This window comes from Canis lupus, chromosome 18, assembly GCF_011100685.1.
Source record: "Canis lupus familiaris isolate Mischka breed German Shepherd chromosome 18, alternate assembly UU_Cfam_GSD_1.0, whole genome shotgun sequence".
NCBI classification, from domain to species: Eukaryota; Metazoa; Chordata; class Mammalia; order Carnivora; family Canidae; genus Canis; species Canis lupus.
The window spans coordinates 50608612-50630131 of record NC_049239.1 but is presented as its reverse complement, the minus strand read 5'-3'; the positions used below and the strand labels follow the sequence as shown (position 1 = coordinate 50630131).

The 21520-nt window shown below is 47.0% G+C and overlaps 2 long non-coding RNA genes across 8 annotated transcripts; one reads left to right on the top strand and one right to left on the bottom strand.

Annotated features, from left to right (window-relative positions):
* Positions 1 to 2951: 2951 nt before the first annotated feature.
* LOC102155342 lies at positions 2952 to 10959 on the top strand. The gene is made up of 3 exons (XR_005373600.1): positions 2952 to 3348; positions 6506 to 6671; positions 10054 to 10959. It is a non-coding gene; the product is annotated as an uncharacterized LOC102155342 (long non-coding RNA).
* LOC102155380 lies at positions 2959 to 20436 on the bottom strand. Of its 7 annotated transcripts, XR_005373595.1 has the most exons (4): positions 20190 to 20436; positions 16401 to 16509; positions 5859 to 5901; positions 2959 to 3163 (listed from the first exon to the last, which is right to left on the bottom strand). It is a non-coding gene; the product is annotated as an uncharacterized LOC102155380 (long non-coding RNA). The 7 variants fall into 7 exon arrangements; XR_005373599.1 differs by lacking the exon at positions 5859 to 5901 and having other exon boundaries at positions 3145 to 3163; positions 20190 to 20434; XR_005373593.1 differs by lacking the exon at positions 2959 to 3163 and having other exon boundaries at positions 4210 to 5901; positions 20190 to 20434.
* Positions 20437 to 21520: the final 1084 nt, after the last annotated feature.

Genomic DNA, 21520 nt, shown 5'->3' with positions numbered 1-21520 from the left:
AAGTGGTTCCATCTTGGTCACTTCTATCCTGTCTTCCCAAGATCATATTCTCTGCCCTGTGACACTACTTCGGTTGGAATTGGGGGTGGGTATGCAACTCCTTCCTTCAAAGCCGACTCAGAGGTAGGAGTTAGCACCAAATGTTCTCACTGATTGAGAACTCATGCCCCATTTTAAGGGCATATCTCATCCAGGCCCTGGTAGGACCCTAGCACTGCTCTAACCCTAGAGTACCAAGGGGCAGGGAGCCTGGGTTCTAGCCCTGTCTTTGCCACTCAGAAGTTACTCCACCTCAAGTCTCTGCTTCTTTCTATAAAGCAAAGGGATTAGACCAGGAAATCCCTCAGTGTCCCCCACTTTGGTATTTTAACAATATATGTCATCTATATATTGATAGAATTCCCCCTCAACATGTTCTCTAGAGGAGAAACAATTTGTATCTATCTGTGGGTGACATGCCTAGGGTCACAGGTAGGGTCCAGAGAAACCTTGAACCACTTGGCTGGTCCACTCTTCTGAGCAAACAGTGAGGGCTACCTGCCATCCTACAGCCAGCCATGAGCCCCATCCAGACTGCCTTTTCAGTAGTCCTAAGCTGGGGTTAGGGGCAGGTAGGGCAACAGTGTCAGGAGGAAGCCGAGGCAGGGCCCTGCCCTCCTGCAGCCTCTGCCACTGAGAGGGAGGGTCCTCTCATGAACCCAGAGCTCCTGGGCTGACCAGAATCTGTGGAGAACTCTGAGAAATAAGAATTCAGCACAGAGGGAAACAAAAACTGAAGGGGAAACTTTGCATCAAAAATGCAGATGGGGATACTAGGGTGGCTCAGTGGTTGAGCATCTGCCTTTGGCTCAGGGCATGATCTGGGTCCAGGGATTGAGTCCTGTATCAGGCTCCCTGTGAGGAGCTGGCTTCTGCCTCTCTCTGTCTGCATCTCACATGAATAAATAAATAAAACCTTTAAAAAAAAATGCAGACAGGGGCATCTGGCTAGCTCAGTCTGGAGAGTATCTGACTCTTGATCTCAGGGTGGTGAGTTCAAGCCCTACATTAGGTGTAGAGATTTTTTTTTTTTATAAATTTTTATTTATTTATGATAGTCACAGAGAGAGAGAGAGAGAGGCAGAGACACAGGCAGAGGGAGAAGCAGGCTCCATGCACCGGGAGCCTGATGTGGGATCCGATCCCGGGTCTCCAGGATCGCGCCCTGGGCCAAAGGCAGGCGCCAAACCGCTGCGCCACCCAGGGATCCCAGGTGTAGAGATTACTTTGGAAGAATGCAAATGACTTAGAAACACACAGAGATCTCACACAAATTGCTAAAGAGGCAAAAAAAAAAAAAAAAAAAAAGTATGTATCCCTTTGATTTTATTTTCCAATCCTTCACAGGCAACCACTGTTAAAGCTTCTTGCTGAGGCAGTCCCTCCAAAGACACTCCAATGCTTATGTCATAAAATATATTTATCTATTCTTTTAAAAACATAAATTACAGCCTATTAACATTCTGCACTTTGAAAACCTTTTTCATAGCAGAGAGAGTTGGATATCAGTTCAGGACCACCTAGTTTCTAAAATAATCATATATGTTCTTTTTTTAAAATTACTTTTATTTATTTCTTTGAGAGGGGGGAGGAGCACAAAGAGAGTGAAAGGGAGAAGCAGAGAGAGCCTGATGCGGGGTTAGAACCCAGGACCCTGAGATCGTGACCTGATCTTAAGTCAGATGCTTAACCCACTGAGCCACCCAGATGCCCCAATACATATTCTGTTCTATGGATTCCACTATTTATTTAAGTGGTCATCTACCGGTGAACATTTAGGTTGTTCATGAAATTTTTTTCATTCCAAATAATGTTTAAGTCCTCTCGATATATTGGGATCCCTGGGTGGCGCAGCGGTTTGGCGCCTGCCTTTGGCCCAGGGCGCGATCCTGGAGACCCAAGATCGAATCCCACGTCGGGCTCCCGGTGCATGGAGCCTGCTTCTCCCTCTGCCTCTCTCTCTCTCTCTCTGTGACTATCATAAAAAAAAAAAAAAAAAAAAAAAAAAAAAAAAGAGTCCTCTCGATATACTTCCTTGGGCACACAGACCGTGAAACCTGGAGGACGTATTTCTAGAACTGCCGAAGCACAGCCCATATGCATTTAATTTTGAAAAGCTCTGCCTAATTTCCTTCCAAGAAGTTGTACCAATGCACAGCAAATGGGAATGCCTGCGTATGTCCTTAGCGGACTGTCGGGCCGACAACACGGCGATGTCCCTTCCAGCGAACCCTGCAACACTCCTGGAGTCCAAGAGCATCAAGTCCAAGGCATCACAGCTACCACCGTTTTGGGCCCGAGAAGTCACTGAATGTCTGACAGGCCCTGACACAGAGGCTACGTTTTTCTGGCTCTCAGGTCGGAGCCTTAACTCGGACGGCCGGGCCGGGCAGCTCCAGGCAGCCTCGCCCCGGGTCACCCGCGCTGCCGAAGACCTAAGACGGGCGCGATCCCAGGTCCGCAGCCTCTCGGCGCGGGGCAGTCGCCCAGCCCAGACGTGAACCCGCGTGCGGCCCTCGGACGCAGGTGCCTCCAGGCCAGCTCCCACCGTCGCGGGCGGCCCCTGGTCACGACTAGGTTTCACGCCGAAGAGAGCGTGCTCCCGCCGCTTCAGCCCGCACCCCGGACGCCTCGGGCCGCGGCTGGAACGGGAAGCCACGACACCGCGAGCGCCCAGGCGGGGGCGGGGGGCGGGGGGCGGGGGGCGGGGATGCGGTGCGGGACACACCACGACGCTCGGGCGCCACCTTGTGTCCGTTCTCTTGGCCGCCGGGTGGCGGACCGGGAACTACGTTTCCCACAATGCCTCGCAGGCGCGAGGAGGCCCCTCGTTTCCATGGGAACCTAGCTTTTTTTTTTTTTAAGATTTTATTTATTTATTCATGAGAGACACACACAGAGAGAGAGAGAGAGAGAGAGAGGCAGAGACACAGGCAGAGGGAGAAGCAGGCTCCATGCAGGGAGCCCGACGCGGGACTCGATCCCGGGACTCCAGGATCGCGCCTTGAGTTGAAGGCAGGCGCTCTACCGCGGAGCCACGCAGCTGTCCCAGGGCACTAGCTCCTTAACTTGGAGGACCGCGTGGCCGCGCTCCCCGTCCGGTGCCCTCCAGCTGGGACGGAGTCTGCAGAGAGTTGAGGGGCAGAGTAGGGGGCTGGAGGAGAGGGGGCACCCGGGACCAGCACTCCCAAATCCCTGGCGTCCAGCCGTCCGCGCGCTCCCGGGGCCTCGGCGTTCCGAGGCGAGGTGGCCCCGGGAGGCCGGGGTTGGCGGGGCCAGTGTCCGGCCGAGCCTGCGCGCCGCCGACAGGTACTTCTGGGGATGGTCGGCGTCACCGATGCACGTGGACAAGGGCTCGCCGGGCAGGGCAGGGAGCGCGCCCGGGGTGGGACCGGGGCTCACCGCTCCGGGCTTCAGTCCCCCGCTGTCTGTGCGGCTTGGGCCGGAATTCTAGGGCACCTTACGATCCCGTTGCAGGGGCAGCCTCTGGCTCTCTGCGACCCCGGGAACAAGTCCCTTTATCTCTCTGAGCCCGTTTCCTCCTCTGTAGAGAGTTTGCAACAGATGATCTTTATGGTCTCTTCTAGAGGATATGGGGTCATTACCCCCTCATTGCACACCATGTGCAAGAAGAAAGAAAGGGAACTGCATGGTCTGAACGACAATCTCAGCTCAGGATCTGGAGTCAGAGCAACTTGGGTTTGTGACTTTGGGCAAAGTTATCACATCTCTTAAGGGTTAATGATAGTGCCAGCTCAGGTGTTTGAAGATTAAGTGAGATAATGCATGGAAGTTGTTTTTTTTTTTTTTTTTAATACTTCATCTATTCATGAGATACACACACACACACAGAGAGAGAGAGAGAGAGAGAGAGAGGCAGAGACACAGGCAGAGGGAGAAGCAGGCTCCATGCAGGGAGCCCGTCATGGGACTCCATCTGGATCCAGGATCCAGGATCCCACCCTGAGCTGAAAGCAGGCACTAAACCACTGAGCCTCCCAGGCTGCCCAATGCATGGAAGTTTTTAAGCCCAGGCCTGCACCTAGTGAGTGTTCTCCCAAGTCCCAGCCATCATTTCGGATGCCTTTTTTTTTTTTTTTCTTTTTTTAAGATTTTATTTATTTATTTGACAGCACAAGCAGGGGGAGCTGCAGGCAGAGGGAGAAGCTGGCTCCCCACTGAGCAAAGAGATGGAGGCAGGGCTTGATCAGAGGACCCTGGGATCATGACCTGAGCTGAAGGCAGATGCTTAACCCACTGAGCCACCCAGATGCCTCCATTTCTGATACTTGAAGAAACCTTCCTTAGCTACTGTGAGACCTATTGTTGGGCAAATCCATTTTCCTAGACAGGAGGGTTTTATAGGCTGATTCCAATAGGGAAGCCTGAAGTCTTATCCACAACTGGATGCGTAAGCTGCATATCTCCTCCTTTCAGCTGTAGTCTGGGTTATATCAGTACCACACAGCATCTAGGAGGGTCCAAAGCCCAACACCAGGCAGTGCAGAAGATACTTTTCCTTCCTTAAGATTCACAGAGGATGTGAGCACTTACATGCTATGATACAGAAACAGCTGAATATTGAATTATATTTATGTAACATTTACATAGAACTGGATACACACACAGTTATAAGGAATACATGAGAATCCTGTGCTACTTGCATTGAGTTCAAACTTTGTATTGGGAAAACCCTTATAATTTTTAATTAATGATAAAATGTTTTATTTGTTAAGTCTGGGAACTCCCAGTGCCTTCACAAACAAGTCTTCACCCATCCAACAGGCATCTTTATGTGGAAGCCATGTGCTATGAGTAGTTCATGACTACCTATTATATACGTGGTACTGTGTAGGGTAGTCTGGGGGATAGAAAGATGTATGAAATGATCTGTGCCCTCAAGAAAACAGTCTGTAGGAGTACCTGGATGGCTCAGTGATTAGGTGTCTGAGTCTGAATTTCAGAGTGGTGAGTTCAAGTCCCTCATTAAGCTCCACACTGGGCATGGAGCCTACTTAGGAAAAAAAACAAACAGTGAATAGAGAAGATCAGTTATGCATACAAAACACATAATGCAAGAGGAAAGTGATGTGTCGTGAGAGAGGTACAGGTATCTGCTGTGCACATTTAAGAGGCAGGAGAAACCATTGCCAAGTGGCTGTCATGAGAGCAGCAAGGAACAGACAGCATTTCAGGCAGGCCTGGGATGTGGACAATGTGGATATGCCAATAAACAGGGCAAAGTTATCGTGGGCCCCCTCCTGGCAGCCCTGAGACCCAGCAGAGAAATGTCAATGGCCCTAACTAGATGTGAGCTCTGAGAAGGCAGCAACTGTGGTTTGGTCAGTTTTACTCCTAACATGGCATGTGGGTAGCTTGTGGGAGATATTAGTGAAGGAGCAAGAGCTATGAGTTTCCTGCAGGGATGAGCCAAGATATGGTCTTTGCATTATCCTGAGACCCTTTTATTAAGTTTACATGCTGTCTTACAGACACCATTCTGGTGACGAGGGTTGCAGGGCGATGTGAATAGGCAGGTGATTATGGGGCAAGGACCATATTGTTGGCAAATTTAGTACGGTAACTGGGAGCCAAGTGAATAGGGTCTCATGAATGGGTAGGAAGGTTTGTGAGTCTCCTTCCCTGGACTTGAGCTGAACAACCACAAGGGGAAGAATCCTCAGCACAGGATTATGAAGAGGTCTTGAGGTCCAGTGATGGATACCCTTTGGGTCTGTCTAGTGCTATATGTTCTTGGCTCTTCTTTGTCTGTGGCCCACTCCCCCTGCAAACAAATTTCTCTCCCATCTATGACCCACCTGGGAATGGAAACCGTGTCCACCACGCCAAGGCCTATAGCAGCTGCAAAGGAATGAAGTTGGTTTCAGCAGTGCTATCTTGAGGCTGACTTCTGGGCCCCATCCTTCTAGTCCTGCCCAGGGCTGACCCTGTGCCAGGAGCTGGCACTGAAACGGACCACTCAGAACAGCTGTCCAGTGACCCTGGGAGCTGAGAACAACCTTAGGACCCAGGATAGAGGAATCACTTGAGGAGGGCAAAGCAGAGAATATCTAGAGGAGAATGGCTTGAGGACAGGGCAAACCTTCCCAAGTCCTGTTTAGAGTCCCCTCTGAGGGCAGCCCGGGTGACTCAACGGTTGAGCGTCTGCCTTCATGCCCAGAGCGTGATCCTGGAGTCCTGGGATTGAGTCCCACATTAGCCTCCTTGCATGGAGACTGCTTCTCTCTCTCAGTCTCTCCCTCTCTCTCTCTCTCTCTCTCTCTGTCTCTCATGAATAAATAAATACATCTTTAAAAAAAATCTTTAAAAAAAATAGACTCCCCTCTGAGATCCTCTGTTGCTCACAAAGGGTGAAGTCATCCTCAGAATGAGAAAGCTGGGGAAAGTTTAAGTGGGTTCAACTAAAGAAGGGATGGAGCACAACTGACTGCCTATTTGTCCCTAGATGTGGGATGGTGCAGGAATTCTGGAGGCTACAGATGCTCCTCTTCTCAAACAGGAGACCCATAGTGAGCAGTTACATCATCTTCCTGGCAGCCTGTGCTCCCATCCTAGAGTCCCGTTCTTCCCCTCTGTCCTGTCCCTCCAGTTTGCCACCCCACTGGATGCAGGTAAGTGTCTGCTGGGTGTGTCAGGATTCCTGTGTAACTAAGGGCCACGTGAAGCTTTACTCACTCCAGACCTGGCCCTTGAGAGGAGGTTACCACAGTTCAGTGCCTGCCTTGGGGGCCTACATCAGCCTGCTTCAGGGACATGCTGGTCCTTTACAGTTTACAGCAGCCAGAAAGTCTTATTTTATGACTTTCCCTTTCCCATCTGAGGGATCTGAGTTTTTTAGGTTATAGACCAAAGAGCCAAATGGTGGCATTGAGAGCAGTGATCTTCCCACTGTCTTGGCTATAACTAAAGGGGGTGCCATCTGCCTCCTGGTAAGGCCATGGTCCTAAACTAACCTGAAAGTAGACCTGTACTCCCCTTTCTTCCCATTTCAACCAGAGTTCCCTACCCATTTTCCTGAGTTTTCCAGCCTGGCCCAGCTGCTCTCTGTTATTAGATGTATTTGGCCAGAGTCTCTCACTCTCATGCCCTCACTAGACACTGACTTGCTCCCATGGCAGCATGTCACACCAGGCTAGTGCTCCTCCCCCTACTCTGCCAGATTGGCCTGCTCCTAGGTAGCCACCTTGGATCACTGGGACACCATAGGGGATTCTGTATCTGGTTGGAGGACTAAGAATACAAAGATATTCTCCCATTGGGTGGGGAGGCAAGTCAGCAAAGTTTGTCCAGTGAGATTCCCTGGCCTCAGTAAAAATGCCACACTCCACTCCATTGGCACACCTGGCAGCAGCTCAGTGAGCCTCAGAGGTAAAGATGGGTAGGTAGGTGTGGCAGGAAGGGGCACATGGAACAAACCTGGATGCAAGCAAGGCACCATTTGCTGGCCTAACTCAAGTCAGACTTACTTGTGGGGGTGGGGGACAGGTTGGGTGAAGGAAGATGTCCCAAAAGGCCAGGGAGACAGAGCTGATTATATGTATCCCACAAAATTTATGTGGCCTGAGAAGGCTTGGAACTGAGTGGGCATGCTCAGGGCAGTAGCTGCCTGTCTACCCCGGAAGCACATACAGCTGTGCAGTTCATTTCTTGGTTTGGTGGATTGACTCCCATCTACCAAAGGCCTAGGAGACCTTCTCTATAGCTTGTGGCATGAACTATATTCATAATGTTGTGCACTATAACCACTGTCCATTTTTAGAATGGATAGAGAATGAGAGTGGGGAGAGGGGAAGAGGAGAGGAGAGAGAGAGAGAGAGAGAGAGAGAGAAGCAGACTCCCCACTGAGTGCAGAGCCAACATGGGGCTCGGAACCAAAGTCAAAAGTTGGATGCTCAACCAACTAAGCCACCCAGGCACCCCTCCATTCTACTTTCTATCTTCATAAATTTGCTTATCCTACATACCTCACGTCAGTGGAATCATTCAATATTTGTCATTTTGTATCTGGCTCACACCACTTAGCATAATATCTTCAAGGTTCACCTATGCTTCTAGCGTGTGCCAGAATTGAAGGCAGAATAACATTCTACCACATGGATAGACCACATTTTGTTTAGCTGTTCATTTACTGAGGGACACATGTATTGTTTACATCTTTTGGTGACTGTGGATGCTGCTGTGAATATGGGTGTACAAGTGTCTGTTTGGGTCCCTGCTTCCGTTCTCTAGGGCATATACCTAAACGCAGAACTGCTGGAACATATGGCAAGTCTATATTTAACTTTCTGAGCATTTGCCAAACTGTTTTCATAGTGACCGAGAGACTTCATAGTGATGCAATATCATTATCTAGATTGCCTACCATAATTACATTTCTCCAAATATCCCCACATTTTCCATTACAACTTTAAAAAAAAAAAAAAGATTCAAGGAATGCCTGGGTGGCTCAGCGGTTGAGCGAGTCTGCCTTCAGCTCAGAGTGTGATCCTGGTTCAGGGATTGGGTCCCGCATCAGGCTCCCTGTGAGGAGCCTGCTTCTCCCTCTGTTTGTGTCTCTGCCTCTCTCTCTATTTCTCTCATGAATAAATGAATAAAATCTTGAAAAAAAAAAAAAGATTCAAGGCCCAGTCAGGGATCACAGACTGCTTTTATTTTCATGTCTCTTCATTCTTCTTTCTTTCTTTTCTTTCTTTCTTCTTTCTTTCTTTCTTTCTTTTTTTCTTTCTTTCTTTTCTTTCTTTCCTTCTTTTTTTTAAAACATTTTATTTATTTATTTGAGGGAGAGAGAGAGAGAGAGCACATGAGCAGGAGAGGAAGGGAAGGCACCTCCAGGGGAAGGAGGAGAAGCAGACTCCCTGGCTGAACAAAGAGCCCAATATGGGGCTTAATCTCAGGACCCCAAGATCATGGCCTGAGCTGAAGGCAGACACTTAACTGAATAGGCCACCTTGGAGCCCCTGGAGGGCAGCCTAGGTGGCTATGCGCCACTTTAGCTCCACCTTCAGCCCAGGGTACGATCCTGGAGACCTAGGATCCAGTGCCACGTCAGGCTCCCTGCATGGGGCCTGCTTCTCCCTCTGCCTGTGTCTCTGCCTCTCTCTCTCTCTGTGTCTCTCATGAATAAATAAAAAAATATTTTTAAAAAATGAAATCCTCACCCCCTAGCACCTCAGAATGTGATGATTGTTCTTACAGCTAGAGCGCTTATGGAGGTACTAAGTTAAAAGGAGGTCATTAGGTTGGATCCTAATCCAGTATGACTGGTGTCCTTACAAGAAGAGATTTGGGGGCACCTAGGTGACTCAGTTGGTTAGGCATCTGTCTTTGGCTCAGGTCATGATCCCAGGTTCCTGGGATTGAGCCCCAAGTCAAGCTCCCTGCTCAGCAGGGAGTCTGCTTCTCCCTCTCCCCTCCTCACGCTAAATCTAGAAGAAAAGAAGAAGAAGAAGAAGAAGGAGGAGGAGGAGGAGGAGGAGGAGGAGGAGGAGGAGGAGGAGTATTCTTCCTCCCTCACTCCCTCCCTCCCAAGAAAGAAAGAAAGAAAGAAAGAAAGAAGAGAAAGAAAGAAAGAAAGAAAGAAAGAAAGAAAGAAAGAAAGAAAGAAAGAAAGAAAGAAAGAAAGAAAGGGAGAGATGCTGGGTGGCTCAGTGGTTGAGCGTCTGCCTTTGGCTCAGGGTATGATCCCCGTTCAGGGATGGAGTCCCACATTGGGCTCCCTGTGGGGAGCCTACTTCTCCCTCTGCCTATGTCTCTGCCTCTCCTCTCTCTGTATCTCTCATGAATAAATAAATAAAATTAAAACAAAAAAAGAAGAAGAGATATGGGACTCCTGAGTGGCTCAGTGGTTAAGTGTCTGCCTTCAGCTCAGGGTGTGATCCTGGAGTCCCAGGATCAAGTCCCACATTGGGCTTCCTGCATGAAACCTGTTTCTCCTTCGGCCTATGTCTCTGCCTCTCTCTCTCTCTCTCTCTCTCTGTGTGTGTTCATGAATAGATGAATAAAATCTTAAAAAAAAGAAAAAAAGAAGAGATATGGATACAGACATGTATGGAAGGAAAACAACATGAAGACACCAGGAGAAGTTGGCCATCTACAAGCCAAGGAGAGAAGCCTGGAATAGATCCTCTCCCAGCCATCAGAAAGAAGCAATTCTGTCAACACCTTGATCTCAAACTTCTAGCTTCCAAAACTGTGAGAAAATAAATTTCTGCTGTTTAAGCCACCCAGTCTGTGATATTTTGTTATGGCGACCTTAGCAAACTAACACAGACTTAAACCTAACCATGTGAATAATTCCATTAAAATGTAAACATCCCAATTAAAACACAGAGCTTATCAAGACTCCACGACATAAGATGGAACAGAAATATAATTTTTCTACAGACACAGAAAATTGAAAGGATGAGAAAAGGTATACTAGGCACATAGAAAGCACAAGAAAGCTGGTACAACTACATTAATATCAGACCAAGTAAATGTCCAGACAAGGAGAATTAGCAGAGATAAAGAGATACGTTTCATAATCAGAAAAGGACCAACTGAACAGGAAACTATAACCCTCAATGTATATGCACCTAATAACAGAGCTACAAAGTAATGAAGTAAAAACTGCCAGAACTAAAGGGAGAAACAGACGAATGCATAATCAGAACTTGGCAAACTCCTCATCGATAACTGATAGAAAAACTAGACAAAAAAGCAATAGGATATAGAAAATCTGAGCACTACAACCAACCAACCAGACACAATTGTCATTAAAGGAACTCTATCCCATCATTGCAGAATGCACAGTGTTTTCAAGCACACACGGGAAATTCCCTAAGGTAGATTATATCCTAGGCAAAAAGTAAATTCCAATCAATTTCAAAAGATTAAAATCTGGGCAGCCTTGGTGGCTCAGCGGTTTAACACCGCCTTCAGCCCAGGGCCTGATCCTGGAGTTCCAGGATCGAGTTCCATGTCAGGCTCCCTGCATGGAGCCTGCTTCTCCCTCTGCCTGTGTCTCTGCACTTCTCTCTGTGTGTGTCTCTCATGAATAAATAAATAAAATCTTTTTTAAAAAAAGATTAAAGTCTCACAGAACATGTTTACTGATCACAATGGAATTAAATTAGAAATGAATAAATAAGGGCACCTGGGTGCCCAGTGGTTGAGCATCTGCCTTTGGCTCAAGCTGTGATCTCAGCATCCTGCTATCAAGTCCTGCATTAGGCTCCCTTCAGAATTCAATCCCAGGACCCCTGGATCACAACCTGAATGAAAGGTAGATACTCAACCACTGAGCCACTCAGGTGCCCCAAGAATATATTTCTATATAGTTAATGAGTCAAGGAAGAAAACACAGTGAAGTTAGAAAATACTTCAAACTGGGGGTGCTTGGGTGGCTCAGTCAGTTAAGTGTCCAACTCATGATTTTGGCTCGGGTCCTGATCTCTGGGTTGTGAGATCCAGCCCCGTGTCAGGCTCTATACTCAGCGGGGAGTCTGCTTGCGATTTTCTGTTCTTCCTCTCCCCTCTCTCCCTTTCCCCTCTTGCATTCTCTTTTTCTCAAATAAATAAATCTTTCAAAAAAAGATGGGACTCAACGGTTGGGCATCTGCCTCCAGCTCAGAGCATGATCCCTGGATCTGGGATTGAGTCCCGCATTGAGCTTCTTGCATGGAGCCTGCTTCTCCCTCTGCCTGTGTCTCTGCCTGTGTCTCTGCCTCTCTCTCTCTCTCTCTCTCTGTTTCTCATGAATAAATAAATAAAATCTTTTAAAAAATAAAAATAAATCTTTCAAAAAAAGGAAAAATACTTCAAACTGAACAAAAATGAAAGCACAGAAAATTTGTGTAGTACAGCTGAAGATGTGCTTAGAGGAAAACTGATAACTTTAAATGCCTATATCAAGAAAAAGAGACATTTAACATCAATATTCTATGATTCTGCCCTAAAAGATTAGAAAAAGGTTGGCAGTTTTTCAGAAAGTTAAACATTTTTACCATATGACCCAGTAATTCTACTCCTAAACATATAATACCCAAGAGAACTGAAAACATATATTCATACAAAACTGGTACACAAATATTTGTAAAAGTATTAGTCATATTGCCAAAAAGTTGAAACAACCTGAATGTCCACCCGCTGATGGATAAACAGTCTATACACACAAAGGGATACTATTTAGCCCAAAGTGGAATGAAGTAGTTACATGTAACAACATGGGTGAACCTTGAAACCTTATGCTAAGTGAAAGAAGCTGGATACAAAAGACCACATGTTATGTGATTCCACTTGTTTGAAATGTTCAGAATAGGCAGATCCAGAGAGATAGAAAGTAGAATAGTGATTGGCAGGGGGGATTGGGCCAACTGGTAAAAAAGGCTTCTTCCCAGAGTGATGGAAATGTTCTGGAATTAGTGACAATGGTTGTACAATGTAATGAATATACCAAAACCCACTGATTTGTACCCTTTTACTTTATTTTTTAAGTAATCTCTACACCTAACATAGGGCTTGAACTCATGAGCCCGAGATCAAGAGTTGCATGCTCTATCAGCTGAGCCAGTCAGGTGCCCCACCACCCTGATTTGTATACTTTTTTTTTTTTTTAAGATTTTATTTATTTATTCATGATAGTTACACAGAGAGAGACAGAGAGGCAGAGACATAGGCAGAGGGAGAAGCAGGCTCCATGCAGGGAGCCCGACGTGGGATTCGATCCCAGGCCTCCAGGATCGCGCCCCGGGCCAAAGGCAGGCGCCAAACCGCTGCGCCACCCAGGGATCCCCTGATTTGTATACTTTTAAATGATGAATTTTATGTATTTTTTTTAAAGATTTTATTTATTCATGAGAGAGAGAGAGAGAGAGGCAGAGACACAGGCAGAGGGAGAAGCAGGCTCCATGCAGGGAGCCTGATGTGGAACTTGATCCCCTGATTTGTATACTTTTAAATGATGAATTTTATGTATTTTTTTTAAAGATTTTATTTATTCATGAGAGAGAGAGAGGCAGAGACACAGGCAGAGGGAGAAGCAGGCTCCATGCAGGGAGCCTGATGTGGGACTTGATCCCCGGACTCCAGGATCACATCCTGGGCCGAAGGCGGGTGCTAAACCGCTGAGCCACCCAGAGATCCCCTGAATTTTATGTATTATGCTATATCTCAAAGATTAAAATAAAACAAGCTAAAAAAAAAAAAAAAAAGAACAAGTTAAACCCCAAGAAGTGAAATAATGAGAGGAGAAATTAGTGAAATGGAAATACACAAAGGACAGAGAAAGCAAAACAAAAAGTTGGTTCTTTGGGAAAGAAATCAATAAAATTGACAAACCCCTACCAAGACTAAGAAAAAAAAGGAGGGAAAATGCAAATTACCAATTATTGAGAACAAAAAGGCGAAAAGGGGCAAAGGAGAGCAAGGAAACTTTTGGACTGATTGGATGTTCTAGATCTTAATTGGGTTGATGGTTACACCAATGTATATATTTACCAAAACTATATATGCTTAAAATCTGTAATTTTGGGGGATCCCTGGGTGGCGCAGCTGTTTCACGCCTGCCTTTGGCCCAGGGCGCGATCCTGGAGTCCCGGGATCGAGTCCCGGGATGGAGTCCCGGGATCGAGTCCCGGGATCGAGTCCCACATCGGGCTCCCGGCATGGAACCTGCTTCTCCCTCTGCCTGTGTCTCTGCCCCTCTCTGCCCCTCTCTCTCTCTATCATGAATAAATAAATAAATCTTTTTTAAAAATCTGTAAGTTTGTTATGGATAAATTATACTTCTTTTTTTTTTTTTTTTTTAAGATTTCACTTATTCATGAGAGACAGAGAGGGGCAGAGACAGAGGCAGAGGGAGAAGCAGGCTCCATGCCGGAAGCCCAACGTGGGACTCGATCCTGGGACTCCAGGATCATGACTTGGTCTGAAGGCAGACACTTAACCACTGAGCCACCCAGGCGTCCCTATATTTCTTTAAAAAAATTTTTTTTAAGTGATATTGATCTGTAGTTTTCTTTTTCTGTGGTATCTTTTGTTATTTTGTCATTTTTATTTTTATTTTTGTTAAATATAGACACTAACCATTGAGCGACCCAGGCATCCCAATAAATTATATTTCAATAAAATGAAAAAATTTAAAAATTCTAGTGGCACCTGACTGGCTCAGTTGGTAGAGCATGCAACTCTTGATCCTCTGGTCATGAGTTCAAGCCCCATGTTGGTCATAGAGCTTCCTTATAAAAAAAAAGAAAAAAAAATCTCTGTACTGTTATCTCCAATTCAAATATGACATTTGAGGATTTTTCCTCACTTTTCTTCCATGTTTTATCTTCCTTTTTCCACAGTGTAATCTCTGACTTCCAACATCTATATATTTATTCATTTTTTTACCCCTAATACAAAAACAGCAACAGAATTCTTACACCAATACCATTATCAACAACAAACCTTTTAAGTAAAATTCAAGCTTTTTTTTTTTTTTTTTTGGTAGTCCTTAGGAAGTCCATGAACCATATTGAAAATTTATTTGTATTTTTGTATTTTTTTTTCTGTATGATTATATCAATTTGGTATACAGTTAGGTTCAGTTGTTACTATTTGTATTCAATTTTAGGATTCAAAAAAAACCCTCCTGATGTATTTTTTAATTTGTAAAATATTCAGATGATTCAGGAGCTGAGACTGTATAAAAAAAACTTAGGGACACCTGGGTGGCTCAGCAGTTGAGCATCTGCCTTTGGCTCAGGGCGTGATCCTGGAGTTCCGGATCGAGTCCCACGTCGGGCTCCCTGCATGGAGCCTGTTTCTCTCTCTGCCTATGTCTCTATCTCTCTCTCTGTGTCTCTTATGAATAAATAAATAAAAAAACTTAGACAAATCTCACTCCCATCTTCTCTTCCATCACATTTTTACCTATTCCCAAAAGTAGCCATTTTATTCTAGTTTTTACTCTTTCTATGTTTCTTTCAGATTTGTATCTTCTTTTCCCTTTTTTCTTCTACAAAGGTAGCACACTACATATTTAGCAATTTATCCTGGAAATCACTTTGTATCAGATAATGGAAATCTCTCTCTCTTTTTAATAGCTACTCAGTATTGCACTGGTGGGTTTATTTAATTAGCTTCCATGGACGGGAATTTAGGTAGTTTCCAACGTTCTATTACAAATACCACAGTGAGTAAGCTTGTGCATATGTTGCTATATGTCTGTGGAAGTGAATCTTCGGGATAAATTCCTAGAAATAGCATTGCTGCGTCAGAGGGTAAATGTTATGTCGTCTTATTAGCACTACCAAATTCCTCTCCCTGGGAGGCTGTGCCAATGTTATGCTCCTACATGTTTCCCCCCAGCCTTGCCAACAGAGTATACTGCCTAAGGTTTTTAGCTTTTGCTAATCTTATTTAGAGGTGGGCATCTTGTCCTATGCTTAAGGGTGAACTGGAAACTCTTTGAGGCTGGAGACCCAAGCTGCCTATTCCACATACTGCTCATACTAATAGGTGCCTCGTATTTGTCGAATGAGTAAAGAAACAAACTGGTTGGACTTCTGCTAGACTCATCGTGTTTGGACTATCGTGAAACCCATCGCCAAGACAGCTGGCTCTTGTCCCAGTGTGGGCAGTGCCAAGTGCCCAGCACAGGTCTAGGGCAAGAGGAGATGGGCCTTCCTCCTGCCGGCGCCCCCACCCCCAAAGACAGGTAGAAGACCGTCTCTCCCAGTGGAATGTAGTATAAAGAGTGCAGCATTGTGAGTCCAGAGACATCCACAAAGCCATTGCAATACACAGCAGAGTGCTGTTTTACCCTATTTGAATTGTCCCTAGTACTGTTAATACTTGTTAAATACATCAACATGAACATGGTCAGACCGTTTTTCTTGATTGATTAAATAGGTAATATAGTCATGTAGTTGGAAATTCAAAAGCCCTGTTAGAAAATATGCCCTCATTCCCTGTTTCCAACCCAAGTTACTTCCTCCCAAAGGCAACTAATGGTGTCAATTTCTTTTTTTTTTTAATTTTTATTTATTTATGATAGTCACACACAGAGAGAGAGAGAGGCAGAGACACAGGCAGAGGGAGAAGCAGGCTCCATGCACCTGGAGCCCGACATGGGATTTGATCCCGGGTCTCCAGGATCGCGCCCTGGGCCAAAGGCAGGCGCCAAACCGCTGCGCCACCCAGGGATCCCATGGTGTCAATTTCTTGAGTGTCCTTTCAGAGATATTTATTCCCACTATAAGTAAATGCACACATTTTTACCCAAATAGTAGCATATTATACACACTGTTCTATAAATCCTTTTTCCCCCACCTCACCTTTTTCCCATATATTTTAGAGTTCATTCTATTCCATACCAGTACATGCAGAGCTTGCTTGAACTTTTTCAGTGTTGTATCCATTGCGTGCTGTGACTTCCTTTACCGGTATCTTACTGATAGACATGTAGGCTGTTTGTAGTCTTTGCTATTACAAATGGTAAGATAATAAATAACCTTCTATCTGTTATAAAATAACATACAATACACATACAAGTGTGTCTGTAAGATAAATTTCTAGCTATGGACTGAAAAGGATATGTGCGTTTGTAATTTTGACAAATAATGCCAAATAGACATCCTCAGAGTTGTACCAGTTCACACCCCTGCACTGTGGGGACTGACTGTATGGGAGGGTCCTGGGCAGCCATCCTCCCAAGAGTGTGTAGAGGAGTAGGGCTGGATGGCCCTGTGTACTCTGGATGTGATGATCTTCTCTACTCTGTGCCTGAGAGGACCTTAGATGAGCTCTCTGTGGCCTGGCCCAGTGAAGCCAGAGGCTTCAAACAAGGGAGTGAAAAGGAGCCCACTTGTGAAGTTGACAGCTCTGATGCGTCCCTTGCTGAGAAGGCTCTCGGAACAGATGGCTCCTGCCATCAAGGCCACTCAACCCCCAGAAGTGGAGGAGATTTCACGCAGCTGACGCATAAGTGATTCTCACAAGCTGGACAGGACCAAACAGGAGGTATGAGTGAAGTGGGAAGGTTCTAACAGCTTTGGGTGCCTGCTATGTAGCCAACCCTGTGCTAGGCACACACCTCCAGGATGGAACAGTCTAGCAGAGGAGACAATGAAATGTAGCAAAGCAATGTGCTCTCATAAAAATAGAAACATTACTGCAGAAAGCAGAGGAGAAATCCTTCACTCTTCCTAGGGAGGCTGCACAGAGAGAAACAGCATGTAGTCAAGGGTACCCTCACCCACCTTGTGCCCACCCCACTCGTATAAAATCCTTAGCTACAGTGCTGTCTTCGGGAAGCTTGAGTCCCCACAGTGTCACGTTCACACCTATCTCATGGCCATGTTTAAAGTTTGCTTGCAGGTCCTTTCCCGCCCCCTACCCCCACCCCCATCCCTGGGAAGCTCTCAGAGCTTTGGCACTGGGTTCTGACCATCACACATGCCACAACTGGTACAGTTGTTTTCTAGTTTAGGACTCGGGTGAATGCACTGGAGATCTACCTACGGAGAAAACTAGCAGTCATGTTGAGGATCACATAAGTCCTAGAGGTCGTGTTAACCCAAATCCACCTCAAGCTGCCACTGCTGTGGCTTCGCTCTACTTCTAAAGCAGCTCAGAAACATGTTCCTTTCCCTTGTTTACTTGAGTTTCTTGGCAAATTAGCTCCTGAAGCCTTCTCGTTACTAGTGCATTTGTCTGAGTTTGAGGGCAGATAAATGCTGCCACACCTGAATCAGTAGAGAAGGAATTGGGGGCCCCTGGGTGGCTGAGTTGGTTAAGTGTCAACCTTTGGCTCAGGTCATGATCCTGGGGTCCTGGGATCAAGTCCCATGTCGGGCTTCCTGCTCAACAGAGAGACTGCTTCTCCCTCTCCTGCCTGCTCATGTTCTCTCTCTCTGTCAAATAAATAAAATCTTAAAAAAAAAAATAGAGAAGGAATTGTATGACCTTTGTTGGTGGATGTGGCACTGGTAGTCACTGTGGCCGCTGGGGATACCAGAGAGAACTACAGAATGGGGACAGAGGGACGCAGGAAATGTGAGAACAGTTGGGGCAGGCCATCTTCCTTTCCATCTCCTTGTGATCTCTCCCTTGATACCTGGCCGCATGCCACCAGCCACTCTCCAAGTTCCCAGGAACCTCCTAGACTCTGCGCTACCTTGGCTCTCCTGCCATGCGGCCACTCTCCCTTCTCCTTTGCTGGTCTTCCACCTTCTAGAGAGGATTTCACGAGTGCCATCTTTGGTCCTGTCTTCACGCCCTTTCCCTGTTTCTCTTCACCCCCTGAGAACTCATCCATGCTCATGGGCTCAAGTGTCGGTTCTATGCAGGTGATCCCCCTGTGCCCTGGATGCCACCTCTCCCTGACCTCGCTGCTGGTCTCGCCCTCTAGGCTGCCACTGCTTCCTGGATGTTTCCTATTGGGAGTCCTGTCATCATCTCAAACTGCACACGTGTGAGATCGAGCTTGCCTTTCCTCCCAGTTTCCATTTTTCTGCCCATGGCATCAGCCTTCTCTCACCCACCCAAGCTCACATCTTGAGTCATCTTTGACACCTCCTCCCCAGTCCTCCCGTCCCAAATGCAAGCCTTGCCACTTGTCTTTGCAACATCTCTTGTAGCTCAATATCCTTTGCATTCTGTCTGCTAATCCAGGCCTCAGTGCCCATGTCCTGGATATTTTTTTTTTAAGATTTTATTTATTCATTTATGAGAGAGAGCAAGTAGGAGTGGAGGGAGGGGCAGAGGGACAAGCAGACTCCCACCAATGTGGGGCTCCATTCCAGGAGCTGGAGATCACAACCTGAGCCAAAGTCAGATGCTTAACTGACTGAGCCATCCAGATGCCACATGTCCTGAATATTTAATAGCTTCCCCCGTGGTCTCCCTGCCTGCAGTTCATTCTCGTGTAGCCTTCTTTCTATCTGGCCAGCCAGATTCTCGAGAATGATTCTTTTTATCCTATTTGCCTCCGGCTCAACAGCCTTCTGGCACTGTCATCACCATGGATGAGTCCAGACTCCTTGGCCTCAAACTCTGGGCCCTATGTTTAGTCCCAGCCCCTCTTACCGGCTTTATCTCACATGACATGCCCACAGGCATCAGATTCTATTCTGGCACTTACGTGCTGTGTGACCCTGGGCAGGTATTCAACCTCGCTATGCCTGAATCTCCTCTTTAAAATCTCTTTATACAAAGTGTATCATCATTTCTAGGACTGCTGTGAGGAGAGAAGGCAATTAGAACACTGCTGGATATGTAGTGAGCACTGCAACGCTAGCTTTTCATTGCCCTGATTTTCATAAAGCAAGTGCTGCAGCTGCACACCTCTCCCCTGGGCGCACACATCTGTCTCTCCTCATTATCTTTGCTCAGCCCAGTCCCTCAATCTAGAACACTCTTCTCTGCCCACCTGATCGTACTCGCCCTTCATGGGCCACTGACCTCCCATTTTGCTTCTGATAAACACTTGTTTGCCACTTCCTGCAGTGCTACTCCAGCTGGCTGGGTGGTGGTGGGTGCATGGGGGTAGATCAACTCTGGAGGGGTCATTTTACTTGGTAAGTAAGTTCATCCATTTTTAATGTTGTGGCAACTACTCAGACATATCACAGAGCAGAATACAAAACTGGCCAGAGATGCTGAAGATAAAAGATACAAGTAGTAAGAGTATTTAGGGTAGAGGTGTCTTGGGTCAGCCTCCAGCTGCCCTGGGGGGGGGGGGGGTCTGCACTCATTCTGCAGCGGGAGGGTCTGAGGAGGAAGGGTGTGGTGAGTGGAAGGGGTGAGGTCCTGAAATCAGGGAGAACCATGGCAGTGGGAGGCAGTTGTCCTGTGCTCAGGGTCCCCACAGTCAGGGTCTCTCTAACACGTGCTGCCCTCTCCTTCCTGAGGACTCAGTATCCATACCACACCTAGTTGCCCCAACATAGCCTGTGTATTACATTGGTTTGTTTTTAACTTTCCCTGCAGTTAGATCTCTGTTTAGCAGCACCCTGAGCCACCTGGGGCTGGGGATGGTGGTGCAGGTGCAGGGCGATGCAGTAGGGAAGGCAACCCTGGCTGAGAGTCCTGCCCTAGGGTTTCCTGACTGAGCAAGTCTCAGCCTCAGTTTCCTTATCTGTGAACCATGGCTGAATACTTACCTAATGACAGTGCTCTGAGTCACTCTGGTCAAACAGCAGCCCAGCAGATGGCATGGAGGGCCCTTAGTAAACATCAGACCCCTCCCAGCTGCACGAGGCTCTCAGCAAACAGATTCTCAAATGTTCCCACTGATACCATACCTTCCCACCCGCATCTACTCCCACATCCTTGGCCTCCCTTCCTGTCACGCTGGATGCTCCTACCTGAGGCCACCCTCTCCCTGGGCCCTGGGCCCAGCCCTTGTCTCTCTCACAAAGGCCTCACTCATAACACCCACCTTTGTCTCCTGTGGCAACGGTCCCCTCCCTGTTGGCTCACTCTCTCACTGTGTGATCATGCTGTAGTGTCACTCTATCCAAAACAAAAGACAAAATGACACATCAAAACCCCTCCCTTGAGGGGCGCCTGGGTGACCCAGTCAGTTAAGGGACAAACTCTTTTTTTTAAAAGATTTTATTTATTTATTCATGAGACACTCACACACACACACAGAGGCGGAGACACAGACACAGGTAGAGGGAGAAGCAGGCTGCATGCAGGGAGCCCGACATGGGACTCGATCCTGGGTCTCCAGGATCACACCCTGGGCTGCAGGCGGCACCAAACCGCTGCGCCACTGGGGCTACCCCCTCTGGCACACTCTTATACTGGCACTCATGGAAACTTCTTGTCCCCAGTGACCTCTGCATTGCCAAGTCCAGCATTCTGCCCTCAGGCTTCATTTTACAAGCCTCTCCAAAGCATCTGAGACCCTGGAGTACCTCCTGCCCAGGCCTCCCAGGCCCATGCCTCCAGATTTTCCTCCAGCCCCACCACCTTCCTTCTCCGTCGCCTTCTCCCTCTCCTCTAAGCATAGAAAGTGTAGGCTCATCCTTGGACCCCTCAGGTAACCTCAGTCACATTCTGGGCTCTAAACATCATCAAAAAATGCCGATGTTTACATTCTCAAATTCCGAGCTCGCGAGAATTCTAGGCTTGAGTATCCACCACCTACTCCCCAGCTCTGCTTGGGTGTCAAGTGTGAACTCCTGATTCCCCAGCATCCCCTGCCCCTCACATGGTCTTTCCCACCTTAGTCATGGGAGCTTTGGCTTTCCAGCTGCTCAGGCCAAAACCTTTGGAGTTCTCTCCTTGGCACCTCTCAGACCCACAGCCGACTGATCTCCCAACCCTGGTCCAAATCACCATCGCCTCTCTCGAGGCCAACCCCAAAAGCCTCCTGAGTGGTTTTGCTGCCTCTTCTTTCCCTCACCCCAGGAACTGTTCTCCACCAACAGCCAGAGTGATGTTTTCAACACAGAAGCTTGATTATGTCATTCATTGGCTTACA